This window comes from Mytilus trossulus, chromosome 4 (genome assembly GCF_036588685.1).
Source record: "Mytilus trossulus isolate FHL-02 chromosome 4, PNRI_Mtr1.1.1.hap1, whole genome shotgun sequence".
In the NCBI taxonomy this organism is placed as follows: Eukaryota; Metazoa; Mollusca; class Bivalvia; order Mytilida; family Mytilidae; genus Mytilus; species Mytilus trossulus.
Genome location: NC_086376.1, coordinates 49,235,887 through 49,252,093, shown reverse-complemented (window position 1 = coordinate 49,252,093; position 16,207 = coordinate 49,235,887). Strand labels below are relative to the sequence as shown.

The 16,207-nt window shown below is 32.1% G+C and overlaps 1 pseudogene; it reads left to right on the top strand.

The window, feature by feature from the left end:
* LOC134716660 (cilia- and flagella-associated protein 206-like) overlaps window positions 1–14,520 on the top strand; it is a 45,688-nt pseudogene extending 31,168 nt beyond the window's left edge.
* The last annotated feature ends 1,687 nt before the right edge of the window (window positions 14,521–16,207 follow it).

The window sequence follows — 16,207 nt, the reverse complement described above, 5'->3', positions numbered from 1 at the left end:
AACGCGGAAAATGGCAAGTGATAAGACTTTTCCCAAAATAGTTGAGGAGCAAAAATTAATTAAGTTTAACATGTTTTGAAAGACATAATTGAGGTGGCAATATTATTCAAGAACATGATAGTTATTGTGTCAAAACAAATTAAATGCTTACTATATTAATAAAACAATTAAAAAAAAAAGTAAAGAATTTGTTTTGGTTGTCTGTAAATATTGTCTGAAAGTGCAAAGACAAACAAAATTAAATTTTAATAGTTCTTGTCTGTATATCTTCTGCTGAAGTATATGATAAAAAGATAATTACATGTCATTTTTCATATCAGACCCTTTATCGGCCCTCGTTCATGATATCAGCCCTCGAGCCTGTGGCTCTTGGGCTGATATCACAACCTTGGGCCGATAAAGGGTTTGATATGAAAAATGCCATGTAATAATCTATACTTATATGTCTCTGTTATAATGTAGGCCATTACACTGCAAAATAAACACATTTAATTTTTACAATTTTACATTTCAAAGCTCAGTTGAAAGAATTAAGATTTTTTTTCTAATTTTATTTTTCCAAGTAAATGGGGGGAAATATCAGTCAATATGTCTAACCAAATATCTTTTTAGAAGAATACAAAACAATATTTTGCAGCACATCAACAGCATGAATATATTGTGACAGGGGAGATAATCTATCTTTTTCAGTCAAAGGGAGAGAAAATTAATCCCAGTGATTTTAAAGATTTGGATTGGTTGTTTCCAGATACAACAAAGCATTTTTAACAAATTACCAATGCAATATAGGGTAAGTTATTTCACATTATTATAATTGATTTATTAAAATAAAAATATATAAACAAGAATAGTATCTTCTTAGATCTTTAAATGTCATAAGCTCATAGTTTTTTTTCTTGTTGTATTGATATGGTCGAAGAGTAAATAAAATTTATTCTAATATGACGGCCTATTATCATCAACCAGTATAATTAATCACAATATATCTACCTGTAGCAAAAACGCAGTAATACACAAAAACGGCTTTTCAGCTTTATGACCAACTTATTTGTACTGCCAGATAATCTAAATTTTCGACATCTTTACAAAGGCTAAGAAGATTGAGATACAATATAATGTATCTCTATTCTACAGCAAAATAAACAAATCAGTCCATTTCTATTTATTTTTCATGGTAAAATTTTCATAAAACAAAAATTCCCCGAAATGATGTTATTGTCTTGGCATGGCTATGAAACTAGGTGAAGTAACAAGTATGGTTTCGTAAACAAAGAATCGAAAGGAAAATACTGGAGGGTTTAAAGCTTCTTGTATCTCAGAACGAATAAAACTACATTGAAAAAAAATATATAAGTGAAAAATGCTATTAAAAAAAAAAAAACATTGAATTATATAATATTACTCATATAACAAAATTGGGTAAAACAGAACGTCCAAAATATTATTGTATGTATAGGGCTTTCATGGCTAACAAAATTACCAAATTTGTCCTATTTGAATCGAAAAAATTCATGGCAGCTGTAGATCTGTTTTCATTTAACCATGGATTGGGCATTCATATTTGTTTATTTTACCCTGAGAGTTAGTGAGGGGTGAAATACGAATATAAATGCCCAACCCATGGTTAAATGCAAACAAATCTACAGCTGCCATGAATTATTTCTTAATTTTACACACATATTCATCTGAAAGGTATTGCTATTAGAATATTAAAAAAGTAAATAGGTACAAAATTAAAAAGGAACAGAAATTTTACTTAAACCATGATATACTAAAAGGATTTCTTTGTTATAAATGGTGATTGAGGCAGTAGCAGTTACTTGATTTATGCAAATTAGAAGTTTAGAGGTAAGTTTGCAGCATTCCAACATGAACAAGTGCATGCAACTTATCACAAACTTTAAAAATGTTGTCTTTTCTAATCATGTTTAGAACAAACTAGACAGTGATATTGAAAAAATAACAAGAGAGTGGCTATCATTTTTGAGATTCAAGCTGGATAATGAGGCAGCTTTACTGAAAAATTTTCGTAGGAACCTTGACATTATTTTTCTTGTTTACAAAGGTCATTAATATGTTTTTTCATTTACAGGATTACTGTGCTTGGGCTTTAGCAAAGTTTGACAGATTACTGTTACCTAGCAACCCTGATATTGGTGTACTTAGATACAAAGATCGTTATTATGGATTCAGAAATAAACAAGCAGCAACAGAATTTCCCCAAAAACCAGATGGGTAAGTTTTGTTATGTTACATTTAAGGTTATAGTCCGTTATTCTTAGCAACATTCAATCATGAATCACAAAACAAGAATCATAGATAGTAAAACAATACAAAATGGATTATCTTTTATTAAGAAACAAAGCTAATATATCATTATTACATTATTAAGGATTGATTGTTACTTTTTAGCTCACCTGGCCCGAAGGGCCAAGTGAGCTTTTCTCACCACTTGGCGTCCGTCGTCGTCGTCGTTAACTTTTTACATTTTGAACTTCTTCTAGAGAACCACTGAATGGAATGAAACCAAACATTGCTTGAATTTTCCTTATGAGGTGCTGACCAAGTGTTGTTACTTTGTAGCCAATCCATCATCCAAGATGGCCGTCAGCGGGAGACTTAGTTTAACATAGGACCCTAAGGGAAATGCATACAAATGACTTCTTTTAGAGAACCACTGAATGGAATGAAACCAAACATGGCATGAATGTTCCTTATGAGGTGCTGACTAAGTGTTGTTACTTTGTAGCCAATCCATCATCCAAGATGGCCGCCAACGGGGGACTTAGTTTAACATAGGACCCTATTGGAAATGCATACAAATGACTTCTTTTAGAGAACCACTGAATGGAATGAAACCAAACATGGCATGAATGTTCCTTATGAGGTGTTGACCAAGTGTTGTTACTTTGTAGCTGATCCATCATCCAAGATGGCCGCCAGCTGGGGACTTAGTTTAACATAGGACCCTATGGGAAATGCATACAAATGACTTCTTTTAGAGAACCACTGAATGGAATGAAACCAAACATGGCATGAATGTTCCTTATGAGTTGCTGACCAAGTGTTGTTACTTTGTAGCTGATCCATCATCCAAGATGGCCGCTAGCGGGGGACTTAGTTTAACATAGGACCCTATGGGAAATGCATACACATGACTTCTTTTAGAGAACCACTGAATGGAATGAAATCAAACATAGCCTGAATGTTCCTTTCTTTATGAGGTTGTGTTGTTACTTTTAGCCAAATTTTGTATTTTTCATATGATTTCAAAAACCCAAGTAGAATCAGGTGAGCGATACAGGCTCTTGAGAGCCTCTAGTTTAACATCACAGTAGCCATTATTTGAAAAAAAAGAATTGTGGATATATATTTCTTATATATGAATTTAGCAGTTCCTGATTATCTATCAAAATACCATAGTTAAAATTTCTTCAGAAGTCAAATGTAAAATGGTCATGTTCAGGATATTGCTTGATCGAGTCCATGATTGAATCTTAACAACTTGTTTGATATCTGTTTTAGATTTATTTGTCTGATAGCTGATGGTGCCAAAAGAAATCCAGAATTAATACAGCTATTAGAACTTCATACACAATTTGCCAGTATAACACCTCGCTCACAGGTATAAGTTATGATAGTACATGTAATACTTATATGATAATCAAATTACCACATCAACACTTGTTAAGATAAGTATTTATATTGAGATAAAAAAAATAATTCACAAGATTTTGTCATATTGAATGAAATTAATAGTTAACTAATATTCATATTTCAAAGGAAAGTTTCATATTCCTATGAATGCTTGATAAAATGGGTCACACTTATTCTGTAACATGCATGTTAGAAGACATATAAACCATTAAAGTACTGTAAATTCAGAAATTATTGCAATCATACCTGTCAACTCACCCGTTTTTTGCGGGTGACACCCGTTTTTTTCACCTCTCACCCGGGAGTTTTTCTTTACCCGGCGGGTCCCGGGAATTTCTAACATTACCCGTTTCACCGGGATTTCTGACCGGAATTGTTTCCGGTATTTAGAAGTAATACGACCTTCGGTTTTATCGGTCTTTTTCAATGTAACCAAAAGTCAAAATGTAGGACTGTTTACCTGAGCTACGTAACGATATTTTCAACAAGCTACAAGATGAGTTCAGTGACTATCAGTTGACCCCATTAGATGAACTTCCACTTTGCACTTCCCCTGAAACTGACATTGGTACATTTTGGGGAGAAATGTCCAAGTTGCATGACATTTTTCTTAACAAGCCAAGATTTTTTGTTTTGTCAAAACTTGCTAAAACATTACTGGTTTTGCCAAACAGCAATGCAGACAGTGAGAGGGCATTTTCTTTAGTAAAGAAAATAGCTACAGAGTTTAGGGCTGATCTTAATAAGGATACACTGTGTGCTCTTCTTTCTTGTAAAATGAATACACATTTGCATTGCTATGAACTGAAACCAAGTGCAGTTCTTTTAAAGAATGCCAAGTCTGCTACTATGGAATATAACAATAGTCTGAAATAAACTTGTATACATGTTCTAACTGTTTCATATACATATTGACTATATAAATTATATGTAAACATATTTTTGTTCTTCAATTGAGCCCGCAAAATGTCGTACGCGTTATGACCTGAGATTTTTTTTCTCAATGCAGGTCATGACCTGACTTTTCATTTTCAGAGGTTGACAGGTATGATTGCAATGCTTTTATCATTGTGAAAATTGCAACAGGGTTATAATAATTTAGACTCACATTAAAAAAAAATATATGAATTTAACAGGATTTTCCTTAATATTGCAAAAATTAAAATCGCATTTTAGTCTAAAATTACAAAATCGCAATAATAAATGTATGCAATAATATCTGATTTTTCAGTAGCTTTCATCCTTAAACCTTTAAAAAAATATTAAGGAATACAATCACCAAAATTTATAGTAAATAATTAAAGTTGAAATATATATTTTTTTGCCCCACCTACAAGAGTAGAGGGGCATTATGTTTTCTGGTCTGTTCGTCCCTCTGTCTGTCTGTTCGTCCCGCTTGAGGTTAAAGTTTTTGATCAAGGTTGTTTTTGATGAAGCTGAAGTCCAATCAACTTGAAATTTAGTAAACATGTTCCTTATGATAGGATCTTTCTAATTATAAAGCCAAATAAGACTTTTGACCCCACTGAACATTGAAAATGAAAGTGCAAGTTTCAGGTTAAAGTTTTTGGTCAAGGTAGTTTTTTGATGAAGTTGAAGTCCAGTCAACCTGAAACTTAGTACACATGTTTCCTATGATATGATCTTTCTAATTTTAATGCCAAATTAGATTTTTTACCCAATTTCTCGGTCCATTGAACATGGAAAATGATAGAGTGAGTGGGGCATCCGTGTACTATGGACACATTCTTGTTCATAGTAGTTTTTATCATTAAAAACCTACAGTATTAGTTAAATGTAAATGTTACCAGACTGTTGAAAACTTGAAGGTATGACTTCCTGAAAAAGTTTCTGGTATCTATTAGAGCAAATCTGATTTAAAAATTGATCTTGATTCCAAATTTTATCTTTTCTAAACAAAGATCTATACCATATGTCATATAAATCAAAGAAAGAAAATATAACTTAAAACTATGCAATATTCCTGATTCTATTATAGAGCAAAGATGTTGGTTGGATGATAGAGAAACCATCACCAAGCGTGACAGTGGCATGCAGACACACAGACACACATTTCATGGAGACAAATATTGTCAAATCTTATGAATTGAATGGAAGGGAACTTCGGCGGAAAGCAATTAAACTGGTGAGGAACAAATCATGAGCTAAGAACAGAACGAGTTCCAAATATTACAATTTTTGTTTTATTTGTAGTATGATCTTGAAATAATTTACCCAAAAAAGAACATGTGTGGTAAAAGTCAGTGGGACAGTAGACCAACAAGCACATCCACCAAACACTAGAGGTTCCATACAGTCTTTCCCAAAGGCACAAATGATTTCTAGAAGCTTTTGGTACATTTTTTGTTGGTTTAAGCAGTAATACAATATGGGGAAAATTTACATATGAAAGATTGGGTACACATGTATAAACGGAGATGCAGACATGCCAATAAAATGACAATCAAATAGCCCAATAAAACCACAAAATGGACATTACAATATACACCAAAAATGTCATTATGCATGTATTGTTTGTTTTATATCAGGCTAACCTGCGAACAAGAATAACCCACTCAGAACAAACTAATCTCAGTAAAATGAGAAGAGACACAACCATTCAAGTCTGGCCTCCAAAGTATGTATATGCAAACATAAGAATAGTAATGCTTCTTTATTAGTTTTTAACCAATATTTTATTATTTAAAATTTGATAGTGGTTAGTTAGTAATATTCACAGTATTGAAGTCTAATAGACAAGTAAAAATATTATTTAAATGTTTTTGAAAAAGCTATGCAAATGCAAATTTTAAAATGTTCTATTATTAACCTGTAGATTTTAAAAAAGCTTGTCTATTTCTTTATTTTGTAACATATATTGCTAAATTGTAGCTAAAAAGGTTTACTATTGAAGTGAGAGAGAAAAAAATGAGAAAATAATACCTTACTGTAATGATATATGAGTTTAAATTTTCTTTTATATATTTGAGAACCCTTTACCAATGGAAAAGAGTATGGCAGATTTCTTTCAAATATTGAGTTCAAGTATTTCATTCATTTCCGTGCATTTGATTTTGTTTCAATATATGGAATAAAGTATCATTGGCAACATACCTCATTTTCTTCTTTCAGAGATCATACAACACAGACCAAGACAGATTCCTACACAAATGTACCACAGCTAACTTTCAAGCAAGGACGGAAGCTCAAGAACCCGGCAATCAATCCTTGCCGTCGCCTGTTTTCACCAGTTTTCATTCACTGCTGGATTGTATCAGTTACTGGTATAAGGTAGATAACTCTTACTCCTTTTATTAGCTGACCTGGCCCAAAGGGCCAAGTGATATTTCCCCCATCACTTTGCGTCTGGCGTCTTTAACTTTTACAAAAATCTTCTCCTCTGAAACTACTGGGCCAAATTAATCCAAACTTGGCCACAATCATCTTTGGAGTATTTAGTTTAAAAAATGTGTCTGGTGTTCCGCCATTAAATCAAGATGGCCACTGGGCGAAAAATAGAACATAGGGGTAAAATGCAGTTTTTGGCTTTTAACTCAAAAACCAAAGCCTTTAGAGCAAATCTGACATGTGGTAAAATTGTTAATCAGGTCAAGACCTATCTGCCCTGATATTTTCAGATGAATCAGACAACCCGTTGTTGGGTTGCTGCCCCTGAATTGGCAATTTTAAGGAAATTTTGCTGTTTTTGGTTATTATCTTGAATATTATTATAGATAGAGATAAACTGTAAACAGCAATAATGTTCAGCAAAGTAAGTTTTACAAATTAAAGTCAACATGACCAAAATGGTTAATTGACCCCCTAAGGAGTTATTGTCCTTTTTAGTAAATTTTTAATAATTTTCATAAAATTTGTAAATTTTTACTAACATTTTCCACTGAAACTCCTGGGCCAAATTCATTATAGATAGAGATAATTGTAAGCAGCAAGAATGTTTAGTTAAGTAAGTTGAACAAACACATCACCATCACCAAAAACACAATTTTGTCATGAATCCATCTGCTTCCTTTGTTTAATATCACATAGACCAAGGTGAGTGACACAGGCTCTTTAGAGCCTCTAGTTCTAGATTCCCCGGGAAATAAGCCTGAACTATTTTTTTGAAGGAAGTGACATAATGAGATCATTAGATGGAACGCTGGATCAGCTGATTGAGAATTATGATGAAGAAAATGAACTTTAAAAAGAAATGCTGAAGAACCTCATACACAAGATTCTTAATTATGCGATCTTAATGTAAATTCCACTACAAAACTTTTAACAACAATTTGATCTGGTGCGTTTTTAAGTATTGAAGCCCCTTGTTTCTGGTGTTTTTCACACATTTTGTTAAGATGTACAATTTAAATAAATAATGATATTCTATGAAGGAATTCGACATGTTCTCCTTCAGATGTCACAGCAGTTGTGAGAATTTCTTGTCTTATCTACTTCTGCTTCAAAGTGGTTAAGTAATACTTGTCTGTGGCAAATTGATGTGTTTTTCACATACATTTTCATTATAAGTATTGTCTGTGGTTGTTAGATAAAGTCTATAGTCTATATTCTATATGTATTGTCTGTGGTTCAAGTATAGTCTATATGTATTTTCTATGGTTCTTATTAGATACATAGATATGGGAAGATGTGGTATGAGTGCCAATGAGACAACTCTGCATCCAAATAACAATTTATAAAGGTAAACCATTATAGCCTATATGCATTGTCTATGGTTGTAAAGTGTCATCTATAAGGTATGCATTATATGGTTGGGTTGCTGTCTGCTCTATGGTCGGGTTGTTGCTTTGACACATTCCCCATTTCCTTTCTCAATTTCATTGTCTGATTCTTATGTGTAGTCTATAGGCATTGTCCATGGTTCTTAAGCATAGTCTATGTTTTGTCTATAGATCATAACATAATCTTTATGTAATGTTTGTGGTTCTGAGATATAGTCTTATGTTTATTGACTGTGGTTCCAAGGGGAAGTCTTTGGTTACAAGAGATAACTAATTATTATTCAAATTTTGTCATTCAAATGCAAGAAAGTAGAGGATCCTAGTTACCGGGAAAATCAATGTTGATTGGTCGAAATATTACGTCAAACTTGTCGAGAGTGAAAATAGAATGTATTGAATGTTGAAAAAAGTGGATTATCTGGACTCTGAAAGGTCATTAATCCTAGAACAGCACACAAAAATTTAGAAAAAAACTTTTTATCTATAAGTGTATACAGGTATGGATGTCTGACAAGTACAAAGTAAGCGCAAACAAATTGTCTGCGATCTCCTGTTTTGAATGGGCACTGCTTTCTGTCTCTATATTGCACAAACTTTTAAAATAGAAAATAGCAAAATAAATAAAAAGCAAATGTAAATTAGTAAATATGCATTTTAGGGACAGAAGTATTTGGTCTTTGGTACATGTATACTATAATCAGAATACCGAAATACCTAAGCAATATTTGCATTTAACCATATATTATTTTAAAAAATGAAATATAGTTGAAAACAATCTTAAACTATTTTATGGTTACACATTTGTTTTGAACACTTATAATAGTTTAAAAAAAAAAACAACTAGGGTTTTAATTTCTATCTTGAAAATTGTAAATATTAGCTATGAAAGTCTTCAATGAGACAACTCTGCATCCACATAGTCACCAAATTTTGAATTGTTTAGTGAAAGAACGTCATCTATATAGCAGAAAGTAGAGTTAAAGGATAATATTGCTAACTTCTTATCTTTCTTCCTAAGAAGTTCCACATGAAGTCAGCCTCATAAATGAGACAACTCTGCATCCAAATAACAATTTATAAAGGTAAACCATTATAGCCTATATGCGTTGTCTATGGTTGTAAAGTGTCATCTATAAGGTATGCATTATATGGTTGGGTTGGTGTCTGCTCTATGGTCAGGTTGTTGCTTTGACACATTCCCCATTTCCTTTCTCAATTTCATTGTCTGATTCTTATGTGTAGTCTATAGGCATTGTCCATGGTTCTTAGGCATAGTCTATGTTTTGTCTTTAGATCTCAACATAATCTTTATAAGTTTTACATGCATTAACAAGAATAAAGCAGCTTTTTTTATACAATAATTAGAGATTAAATTCTGTAATACCTCCTTCTTACAAGTACTAGTAAACAATTATGTATGAGCAATGCATGATTATGATTTATTTCAATTAGTAATTTTTTTCATTATACATTACAGATAAAAACTAATTTCAGCTATTCAAACTGTTGCAAATAATCATGACAATAAGTCATTTTTAGCTCACCTGGCCCGAAGGGCGAAGTGAGCTTTTCTCAGCACTTGGCGTCCGTCGTTGTCGTCGTTAACTTTTTACATTTTGAACTTCTTCTAGAGAACCACTGAATGGGATGAACCAAAACATTTTATGAATGTTCCTTATGAGGTGCTGACCAAATGTTGTTATTTTGTAGCCGATCCATCATCCAAGATGGCCGCCAGCAAGGGACTTCGTTTAACATAGGACCCTATGGGAAATGCATAAAAATGACTTCTTTTAGAGAACCACTGAATGGAATGCAACCAAACATGGCATGAATGTTTTTTATGAGGTGCTGACCAAGTGTTGTTACTAAGTAGCCCATCCATCATCCAAGATGGCCGCTAGTGGGGGGCTTAGTTTAACATAGGACCCTAAGGGAAATGCATACAAATGACTTCTTTTAGAGAACCACTGAATTGAATGCAACCAAACATGGCATGAATGTTTCTTATGAGGTGCTGACCAAGTGTTCTTACTTTGTAGCCGATCCATTATCCAAGATGGCCACAAGTGGGGGACTTAGTTTAACATGGGACCCTATGGGAAATGCATACAAATGACTTCTTTTAGAGAACCACTGAATGGAATGAAACCAAACATGGCATGAATGTTCCTTATGAGATGCTGACCAAGTGTTATAACTTTGTAGCCAATCCATCATCCGAGATGGCCGCCAGCAGGGGGACTTAGTTTAACATAGGACCCTATGGGAAATGCATACAAATGACTTCTTTTAGAGAACCACTGAATGGAATGAAACCAAACATGGCACGAATGTTCTTTATGAGGTGCTGACCAAGTGTTGTTACTTTATAGCCAATCCATCATCCAAGATGGCTGCCAGCAGGGGACTTAGTTTAACAAAGGACCCTATGGGAAATATATACAAATGTCTTCTTTTAGAGAACCACTGAATTGAATGACACCAAACATGGCATGAATGTTCTTTTTGAGGTGCTGACCAAGTGTTGTAACTTTTTAGCCGATCCATCATCCAAGATGGCTGCCAGTGGGGGGACTTAGTTTAAAATAGAATCCTATGGGAAATGCATACAAAAGTCTTCTTCTAGAGAACCACTGAATTGAATGAAATCAAACATAGCCTGAATGTTCCTTTCCTTATGAGGTTGTGTAGTTACTTTCAACCAAATTTTATATTTTTTTTTATGATTTTCTAAACCCCAAGTAGAATCAGGTGAGCGATACAGGCTCTTGAGAGCCTCTAGTTTTGGTATGTTATACATGCAATTATTATTAATTTTCATCGAATTTTTCAAAAAAAAACCAGTTAAACCACTTGAAACAAAACCCTTGAATGAACAGAAGTATGAAGATGTTGTGAAAATTTTGGAGCATGATGAAAATGTTATTGATGAACTTCATCAAAGATGAAGATTGTTTCCATATTGGTATGTTTACAGTATTCCTAGTTAATCACTCATTATTGAGAAAGTATGAATAAGTTTCTTCTTAATTTCTTTCTTTTCTTTTGCAGGTTGTCCATGTTATGCTGATTTTTTAGTAGTTAAAAGATTATTTTCCAAGAGAAATTGGTGCATAAATTGGTCTGGGATTAACTAATGGCTAATTAGAAAGATAATTTCAACGCTGCAATATTTATGTTTTCCAGATTTTTGGTTTGTGTAATTGAGAAGGAATAGCCAATAATGGGATTTGGAGGAGATTTATACCATGTAATGCAAAACTATGGGGATTTTATTCAGTTCTGTCAATAGACTCAGCTACTTGACAAGGTGTTTTTTTTATTACCTTGCCAACTTAGCTTAATCTGTTGCAGAGCATTTGTTTCAACAAAGTATGAAAGATGTCTGGTTTCTTTATGTACCTCATAAATAGGTGGTGATCAGTTGACAAGAGAGCAGTTTTCTAGAGCCAAGAGATTAAGGTCATTAAGATCTCGGACAGACAACATACAGGACAAGTTTTGACATCTTCATCCAAAAACATATGAATTTTTTCATCTTCTCATGAATTTCCCAAAAGCATTCAACTATTGTTTGATGGTACATGTAGTAGCATCCAGGTAGTATTCAGTAAAAAAAATAATTGTCAAATTATTTAAAATATATATCTATTTTTCTGGTATGTTGTTTCTTTCCTGTTACCTTATCTGTAATTTCCACCTCTGTCAGGCGCACCACCATATGGTGTAACTTGGGTGTTGCTATATACAGGGGCTCAATCACACCTTAACTACATGATTTATTATGGGTTTTATCATGAACTTTATGTTAACTGGGTATAAACAAATAATGACCATAAATGGGAAGTTGAATATACTTTAAATCATGGGATTTTTACTATATATACTTTAAAACAAATATGTACATGACTCCTCTCCTATCTTATTCATACTTCTTCTAGCACAGTTCAAAACAGTTCTTCACATAGAATTAATCACAGTTTCAAGATTGTCAATTGAATAATGAAGACAAGGTTATTTGAAGTAGCGAAGCTCTTCTTTGATGTAGTTTATAACAATAACCTCTAGATACACATTCAATATTAGAATACGTCTAGGAATTCAAAGGATGAACAGTCAATAATAACTTTGAGTAGTAAGTCATCTGATGATAATATTTCATTATACACTTCAACATCAACACAGTCATATAACTTTACTAGTTTAATGTTTAGGAAATGCTCCTGTATGTCTCTCAATTTTTCACAATATAAAAGGAAATGTTTAATGTCCTCGCTTCCTTTGCCACATAATTTACATAATGAATTAGTTCCACCAGATCTGTCAAACTTAGCTCTGTCATGCTATAAGGTATAAGTTCCACACATGATTTTAGCTTTTATACTGGTCATAGTTGAAGTAAACGGCTCTGTTCCACAGCTATCCCAGACATTGTGGGTTTTTCTTTGAGTGATATTATTGACATTTAAAAACTTTCCATATATTAATGGATATGGTATTGACTGCTGTTTGATTGATTAAGTTCTAGTTAAAAAGTATTTCATGCATGTTCATGGTTCACATAAGTTAACGTGAAATTTGCTTTACTAATTTCAAGTATTTCATTTTAATAGGTAATTTTGGCATTATCTGTTAATTAAATGCTACTAGATATTGGGAGAGACGGTTAAGAATACATTAGACTAAACTAGACTTAATAGACAGCAATACAAATGACGCTGCCAAGGCATTAATATCTCACTTGCCAAATATTTGTACAGAAGCAGGTTTATTATCATGTCATAATAAAAGCAGTGAACGTGCTATTAACAATCAGGAATGGTTTGACTCAGAATGTGTGTCTATGAAAAGAAAAAAGTGTAAATTATTAAATGATTTTCGAGCAACTAGCAATGCTGACATACTACAAGAATATGTTAAAACGAAACAAAATTTTAACAAGTTGTGTGAAACTAAACAAAAACAACACAAAGAGAATAAGAAAACTGAATTATGTAATATTGCTAAAACTGGAGATTCTTGTAAATTTTGGAAATTGATCAAATCAGTTATTAGTAAATCTAATATACCTAGGTCAAATATTTCTAGTGAAGAATGGAAAACTTATTTTTCTGACCTTTTGAACCCTGAAATGATAGATAAAGATGTAAATTTTTCTGAATTTGTTGATAATTTTGTACAGGCTCATAATACTGAATGTGATTTATGTATTGATGAAAATTTTTCATATTTAGACAGTGATATTACTAGTGAAGAAATTTTAAGTGAAATAAAAAAGCTTAAAAATAATAAATCACCAGGTGAAGATGGTTTATCAGGAGAATTTTATAAATGTTTATCTTCAACACTACTGCCAGTGTTATTAAAATTATTTAATGAAATATTTCACACTGGAGATTTTCCAGAATGTTGGTCTACTGCTATTATTATTACATTGTTCAAAAAAGGCGATAGAAATGATTGTGGTAACTAACGTGGTATATCACTTTTATGTGTTATAAGTAAAATTTTTATGGGTATTATTTGTAATAGATTAAAAGTATGGTCAGATTTGAACGAGCATTTAATAGAGGAACAAGCTGGTTTTCGCAGTGGCTATTCCACAATAGATAATATTTTCATACTGTGTAGTATTATGATGAAATATTTATCAAAGAAAAAGGGTGTTCTGTACTGTGCATTCATTGATTTTAGCAAAGCCTTTGATGGCATCAATCGTTCAAAACTTTTTTATATATTGTTAAGTAAATATTTACATGGTAGAATGATAAAGCTATTGCAAAATATTTATGGCAATGTCAAAGCAAAAGTTAAAACAACTGATGGAATATCAGAAACTTTTACATGTAATTCTGGTGTGAGACAAGGTTGTACTTTAAGTCCTTGGTTATTTGCAATATATATAAATGAACTTGCAACTGAAATTGAGAACAGTGGTGGAAATGGCATCTTTATACATGAGAACTTTCATAACGTTATGCTACTACTCTTTGCAGACGATCTTGCACTTATAGCCGATACACCAGTTGATCTACAGAGAAGATTGAACAATTTAGAAAAGTGGAATATGACTATAAACATGGACATATCAAATATTGTTGTATTTAAAAATGGAGGTTAATTATCTAAAAACGAGAAGTGGTACTTCAATAATGAACCTTTAAAAGTTGTCAGTTATTATAAATATTTAGGAATATATTTTCCAATAGACTGAAATGGACTTACTGTTGCAAAACATTACGAATGCAGTGTGAAAAGGCTCTGAACATGATAAAACATTGTATGTGTAAACTTGGAACTAGAGATATAAATCTTGGATTTAAGTTATTTGACTCTATTGTTGCTCCAATTCTTTATTATGGTGCAGAATTATGGGGAACAGAGAAAGTGAAAGACATTGAAACTGTTCAAAATATATTTTGTAAATGGCTACTTGGAATGGGCCAAAAGACTAATAATCACATAGCAAGAGGTGAATGTGGCCGTCATGAACTATATATAAATTATGTGTGTAAACCTATTAAGTATTTTCTACACTTACAATGCATGGATGATAACAGACTTCCAAAACTATGCTATCGTATGATGTTTAAAATGAATGAAAATGGACGTTTAAATTGGTGTTCTAAAGTGCAAAGACTATTATTTTCAAATGGATTTGGTGTTGTATGGGAAGGTCAAAGTGTTGGAGATGCAAAATTGTTTTTACATTTATTTAAACAGAGACTTACAGATATAAACTTACAATCTTGGTCAGATTATATTGGCAACTCATCAAAGTGTGCTTTTTATTCAAAAGTTGAGGATTATATTTGTATAAATGAAAATATACAGAAACTGTCATATAATCTTAGATATGAATTTTTTTCAATTTTATGTTCAAACCATAAACTAGCTATTGAACAAGGTGGACATGAAAACCAACCAAGGGAAAATAGGTTGTGTAAAATTTGTAATACAAATGAAATAGAAGATGAATTCCATTTTGTACTAGTTTGTCCAATTTTGGCTGATATAAGGAGAAATTTTTTACCAATATGGTGTCAAAGTAATTGTAACAGAGACACTTTAACTAGTCTTTTTAGATCAGAAAATTTAATTACTTTGAAAAGTCTTGTCACTATGACTTGATCAAATGAATAATATACTTAATAAATAAATAAATAAAGTTATTAAAAATACAAGTTTATAAAACTTTTTGAAAATTAATAGATATATATATATATATGTTGGTAATATGTGTGTGTTGTATTGTTTAATATATGTTATTATTGAACTGTAGTTGATATTAAATTGTGAATTTATAAATGTACCATGGGCTGGAGGCCTGTTTTTGTACAATAAACTTGATTTGATTTGATTTGATTTGATTTGATTTGAATACATTAGACTACTGGAACATTATCTTCACTTCTTTACATATATAGAAATAAACAATACAAGATACCAAATCTGAAATACATATACATCTTTCACAAAAATAGATGTATTCATAATTGGTGCTCTTAACCATATGTTAAACAGTTACACAATTCTATCAAAGAGTAGAATGAAAATCAAAATGTACTAAAAGTATAGTTCAACATAAAAATAACATAACCCATCAGGAAAAAAATATATTTACAAAAATGGCACTTGCTGTAACAAAATATGTCAATAAAGTACCGCTCTTTATAAGAACCAGACAGAGTGCCATATACATGTGATACATGGGGGGTTTCAGATTTTCTTTATAATTTGCCTAGTAGAAACAATAAATAAATTCTGCTCCAAAAATAATTTTGAATGGGAAAATGTGAGAGGTTGCC